The sequence below is a fragment of the Gavialis gangeticus genome, unplaced genomic scaffold (assembly GCF_001723915.1).
Source record: "Gavialis gangeticus isolate Ggan-Ray unplaced genomic scaffold, GavGan_comp1, whole genome shotgun sequence".
NCBI classification, from domain to species: domain Eukaryota; kingdom Metazoa; phylum Chordata; order Crocodylia; family Gavialidae; genus Gavialis; species Gavialis gangeticus.
The window spans coordinates 87458324-87465006 of NW_017728992.1; positions in this window are offsets into that span (position 1 = coordinate 87458324).

A 6683-nucleotide genomic window follows, 5' to 3' on the forward strand; every position below is an offset into this window, starting at 1 on the left:
TGTCTTAAGTCGAAATGTTGCAACTTGGAACCAATTTTCTCATAAGAAACAATGTTATAAATGGGGATTGGTTCCTGAACCAAGACCCAATACCCTATTTTCACTAAAAATACCCCAGAATTTTGTACTTGATCAATTATAGATGAGTAATATAGCTACATTAATGTATTTACATTGTAAATAGCAATCGCACTGATTTGGAAGGATTTATTTGAGGCGACTTTGCTGGACTTTTAAAAAGGCTTTTGGTTGGACTTTTTGAAGGGTTCTTGGCTGGAGTATACTCAGGAGTCTTGGCTGCAGGTTTTTCTGGAGTCTTGTCCACTTCCTTAAAGAAAGCGTCCAAGGAAATTTGGACAGATGTTCTCCAGGGAAATGACTGACACAGCGAACTTGTTCACTGGTGTGGTGTCGCATCAGATCAAGCATTGTAAAGTCGAAACTGACATCATAAAGTTGAAAAGGGTGTCAATTTATAAATATAAGTGCGAAACATAACTCAAAACGTTGCAAGTTGAGGACTGCCTGTATTTGAAATTCAGCATATATCTGTGTGAACGCCAGGTGTGTTTTTTCAATGAAGCATGTTTTTACTAAGCAGTAGATTAGAACAATGACCAAGTAAGTATGCCTTATTTCAATGTACAATTTTGTAGGTTATATAACGTGTATAAAGCAACGTAAAATGGTGATTGTTAACAGTCTGGCAGCATACATGACAGTAGTGTCCAGGGTTACGGTTTGTCTGCATATGGAATTATTCAGGAAAGGTACCTTCCCTAAATAACTTCTCAAATACTTCTACTTGATGTATCAGTGGTCTTATTCTGGATTAAGAGTGTCCATACAGATACTCTTCTAGATATTGTAGAGAATATCAAATATTAAATTTGATAGTTATTTAATTTTAAATTCACATGCTTGTTTTTTCAGAACAGTGTTTTATGACAAACTTTCATATGTAGACAACTACTTAGTGAAATTATTGTCTTGGAAGGAGTTCTCTTGACAAGGGCAAAAAGAGGTTACAACCTCGAGATGATGTATGTGGAGTCAAGGTGGATTTGATTTAAATAATTTCAGTCACTGGTCAGGAAGCCTATATTTAATCATTGTTTTCTATAAAAAATGCATTATTGTTGTTTGATATAACCTTTGTTCAAGGCTATGGAAATAGGCTTCAGGATAGTCAGCATACATTCTATATTTCTCTTTAGCCCAATGTGGAGAACTTTGGCTATGACGATTCCATCTCTCTTGTCATGATTGTGTTCACAAATTGTCATCAGATTAGGCCAGTTCTCAACATATTCCTTAAAACAGACCACTGCTGAGTTCCATTGCAGTCTTGTGGGAGAGTTAGTTCTGTTCCTCCTGCTTTCTTCAAAGCAGCTGTTGCAAAGTTGTTGTTGCAGAAGTATTTTGCAATTTCAACAAAGTTCTGCTCAAAATGTTTCTCTTGTTTCTACTGCCCCTATATCTTTGCATTTATCTCCAGACTCCTCCTCTTTGCCCAGATCTATTCCACCCCCAACAATCCTCTATTCATTTAACTTCATGAAACTTTGTGCTTTTAGAGAGAGGTAAGGGCTTGACTCAGTACATAAACTTGCAAACAGACAAGAGGGCTGATGGGTAGGTAATCAAGTCTGTTATCTCTCATTTCCATGAACTGCTGTTAACAAGGACGTTATCTCTGGAGACACAAGTCCACAGTCTGAGAGCTGAAACTAAGCATCACAAAGATGCTTAACGGGGTCTTCTAGACTGAGCACTGAGTCCCATTGGGTAGAGTGGTTTTCTTTAATCTTTGCTAATCTATAGAGGAGCCGTAAGATTGGGCCCCTAGCATAGTCCATAGCCTGTTGTAACCTATTTATAACATTTTTAAAGAAGTCACATTAATATATTGTCTCAAATAGGGATTATAACTTCTAATTATATACTATTCATGATGATATCTTTGAGCTTTAACGTCTCATAAATTAAAACTATATAGGTTTATTTTTAAATAATTTTAATAAAATTTAAAAAATCTGATTTAAATAAAAAAAACATTTTTAATTACTTTTTAAAAATCATTGATTTTTATCCACTTTGTATGGGATAGGTCCAGTATTAGTGTAGGTAGCTCCTTTTTAATAGACATAAGTGTTTTGCCCTATAGGTAAAACAAAAATTTAACACCATGGTAGTCCAAAATAACATGTGAAGGCAGAATCATTTTTGTTAGTGTTATGTTAGGGTACTGCTCAAAATTGACTGTTAAGATTGCATTCCAGGAGTCCGCATGTAATTTAACTTTGTATTTTTTACTTTTCAGGGGTTAAGTAGCCATATTCTGAAAAAGGTCACTCTAATCTTAGCTCCATTAATGATGTTCTAGTGTATTCAATTTCCTTGCTGAAAAACTATTTTGTAAATAGTATCCTTATATATCACAACCCCCATCCATAGCTTCTGGTTCCTTAACAATGATTACTCCAACTACACCTTAATTCCTTTATTGTCTCAGTATATTATATCTGTGTTTCCCCTTGATCTGCCTATTGTGCATGGCTTAGTTCTCCACAAGGAAAAGCAGGTATGTGAACACAGGAATCCACAGATTGCGGTAAGGAAAGGATTCGTATGGAGTCAGTGGGGATATTTCCTGAAGCAGAAAATAGGATATGGGAAAAGGATGGGAGATTTTGGGAGGACAGATTAAATTTAACCAATATTTTCCACCCTTTTCTCCCACATTAACCTCCACTCCAATCTGAGACCCGCCTTTCTACCCTGTTCTTTTATTCACTTTTCCAAAATATCCATATTTCTCCTCCCTGTTGTGTGATTTTTTATTTTTTTTTTAATTTTTTTTTTCATCCAATTAAAACTTCTGCATGTTGATCTGGCTTCCTCAACATTTCCTCCATAATATAGGTTATATTCCCCACATGTGTACCTGTTGCTCCAAAACTTGTATAATAAACACCCCTACTAATTTCAGCTGCCTTCCCTTCCCTCATACAACACACACATCAGCTATTCTCTCATCCTCAATCTTTTTATCCTGTTCCTGTCCCATTTCCTCCCATTCTGAGAGCAACCCTCACCTCAATTACCCTTAGAGATGGGGCTCTGATGGGAAGCATCTTCCTTTTCTGCCTAGTCCAACTGTTACAAAGGAGAATGTGGGTAAAAGTGAAGTAGTGACTTTAAGCAAGAAGGGAGAATGTAGTGTTGACAGATTCCCTCCTCTTCTAAACAAATGCTTCTGTAAATCCCCTTCCTATTTCAACAGTCTTCATGTAATTTGTAAGTGCTCCTTCTCATTCATGGATAAATTTGGTATCCCTGTTGGTCTGAGACAGAAAGAAATGCAAAACCCTAGAACTCTTGGTTCAGAGATGATGCCTTTTATTAGACTAAGAAAGAAATTGCAAAAAAATGGAGCAGACTTCCACCTTCAGCTTCCTCTGTGCAAAAATTAAGTTTATTTTCTACCTATGGGGGACTTTTTACCATTCTTAATTTTCCCTGAGCCTGAGGAAGGGTGTGCATGCCTGACAGCTTGCAAAAACAGGTGTTTTTTTCCTCACTATTTCTTAGTTGGTCTAATAAAAAAATATCATCTCTGAACCAAGAGTTCTAGGGTTTTGGATTCTTTCTCATTCATGTCTCTGTTCTGACCACCCATCTTTCTTGTATTCCCTTATTTAGCACAAAAAAGGAACATTTTATGAGCGGCTGATATCGAAGGCAATGCAGGGCAACACAGCTGCGTATCCGAAAGCCCTGATCTAAGTGACCCAATTGTCTTGCTTTCTTTTAATCATACCTAGTGCTATTATTCAAGAAATGTGACTACTGTGTCCTTTAATCAAAGCTTATTTCCAAATCAAAGTTGTGCCATGTTTGTTTGGGACAGAAAATTACAGCCTAAGTGGGAGGGATTTCTGGGTTATGACTAATAGTTCATAATAAAAATTTTATCTTGGATGCAATGGAATGGTTTAGCTTCAGTTGAGGATAGACACCATAACATTTCCCTGCCTCTTTCTCCCTCTCCCACCACGTGTGACCTGACAAGGACTCTAAATGGGGGGAAAACATTTAAACATGCAACTGGTGATTTTGAGGCAAGTTTGAACTGATTGTTTACAATAATCAAAGTTTTTGGATCTTTCTTCTTACCTAGTAAGAATAAGTATTTCACTAATATTTCTCTGTTATTCTGCCATCTTAATAAAGATTTTAGAGGGGTATATTGTTACTCTAACTTACATTATCTCTGCAGCCTGAGTTGTGAAGCCTAGAGGCTGTATTAAGTTCACAGATTCACAGAAGTTTAGTGCTGGAAGGGACCTCATGAGATCCTTGGATCCAGCCTCCCTGCTCTAGGCAGGAAAGACTGCTAGGGTCAAATAACCCCAGCAAGGTGTGCATTCAGTCTCATTTTGAAGATCTCCAGGGTGGGTGCCTGCACCCATCAATCCCACTGGGAGTCAATTCCAGAGTCTGGTCTCACAAACTGTGAAGAAGTTTTTCATTATATCCAGTCTGAAACCCCCTTCTAGGAATTTATGACCATTGCTTCTGGTTTTCCTCTGGGGTGCTTTGGTCAGCAGTTGTTCACTTAGCCCGGGGTAGGCAACGTTTTATGGCTGGAGTGCTGAAAAAAAACACAATGCCTACTTTGGAAGGTACTGGAGTGCCAGCATGAGGGTGGGGGAGTACATAGCAGGACATGCTGCATATTAGTGGTATACAGTGTCTCTCTCTCTCTAATTAAACTATTGTTGTATGTAAAGTAAATAAGGCTTTTAAAATGCTTAAGAAGCTTAATTTAAAATTAAATTAAAATGCAGATCCTACCAGTTTAATGTGATCCTTGCCCCTGCTTTTTCTTGCTAAGTTTTCCAACGTCTGGCTCGTATTTGTATACTTCAAGCTGCACACAAGCTTCTGAGTGATCAGTTGTTAACTGGCTCCAAGAGGGACAGAGGACTGCCTTCATGTGTGAAAATACCTGTTCATGCAGGTATGTGGATCTAAATGCTGAAAGCATTGCAAACAGAATTTTCTTCAAACTGTTAAATTTCACTGGCAGGGATGTCCAGCAGGTCAGAATAGAGGCCCCATGATCTCTCTTGGTAGCTTCAAGTACACTCCGCAGATCTCTAAACTTTGCCCACAATTCTGAGCTTTTTAACTCAATGAGCTGCATTTCAAAATCTTCAACACCCATCCAGTGAAATACAGACAAATCAAGTTGTTTTCATTGAAGTTTTCTGGTTTAATTAGAAAAGAAAACATTGGGACAAATGGCTGGACATCTTGAAATCTGTCAGAAAATTCTGATTAATTTTTGCATATACATTCCAATCTCATCAACACTGACAGTTCAACGTGTTGATAGCTCTTTTATATTTAGGAAGTAGCAGGAAGTCAAAGTTCAAATATTCCAAAAAAAACTGCTAGTTTTGCAAGAAATGCCTTCCAGATTTCATAAAGATTTAGAACTGCTTGCCCTACACCCTGGAGACGGAGGTTGAGTTGGTTTAGGTGAGTGGTGATGTCAGCTAGGAACATGAGCTTACACAGCCATTTATCATCATCATCCAGTTCTGGGTAGCTTTGTCCTTTTTCCAACAAAAAGGCCTTGATTGGATCAAAATAGTTTACAAAGCGCATCAAAACCTTGCCACAACTTAACCACTGGACGTTGCTGTTAAGTGGAATGTCATTATAAGAACTGTCCAGCTCTTCTAACAGTGCTTAAAACTGCGAGTCAAAGCAGATTGAGCAACAAGGAAATTCACAGTTTGCACCATGGTATTCATCACATTACTGAGCTTTGAATTAGAAACTTTAGCTCACAGGTTTTCTTGATGGATGATGCAGTGAAATTTGACCGTCAGGTGGCCGATTTGATCTTCAAGTAACTTTACAAATCCCTTCTGTTTTCCAGCCATGGTAGGAGCACCATCTGTTGTCACACACAAAATTTTTTTGATGTTGACTCCTCATTCTTCAAAATAGTTTACAAACATTTTTGCAATAACTTCCCTCATTGTTGTGCCAAGCAGGGGTTTTAGGCAACAAAGTTGTTCTTAGATTTCATCAGAAGCACAATATCTTGCAGTAACTGCCAAACGTGGAATGTCATTTATATCCACGCTCTCATCAAGTGCAATGCTAAACACCGCTGTGTCTTTTAATGCAGTTGTCTGCTTTTTGCTTATGTTTTCTGTAATTTCACTTATGCGTCTCTTAACTGTTCTGGCAGAGACAGGCAATTCTTTTATTCTAGATAGGATCGTGTCTTTATTTGGCAAATCATTGAACAAAATCTCCAAACTGTTGAGGAAAGCTTCTTTTATATATTCCCCATCTGTAAATGGCTTTCTGTTTTTTTGCAATCCACTGTGCAATTTTGTAACTTCCTTCTGTGGCTTGATTTTTACTTACACTTAAGCATTTAAAAACACTGATTTGGTTAGTGTATCCTGCTACTGCCTTTTTGATCAATTCAATTCTGTCTGCTTTGTCATGAAAGGTTTGCTCATGCTTCATTTGAAAATGTCATCAAACACTTGATGTGTGACAAACAACACTTTCACAACATAGAGCACAAACAGCACGGTCCTTCTTTTGAATACATCCAAATTTGTCTGTCCAAGAAGGCTGAAATGACC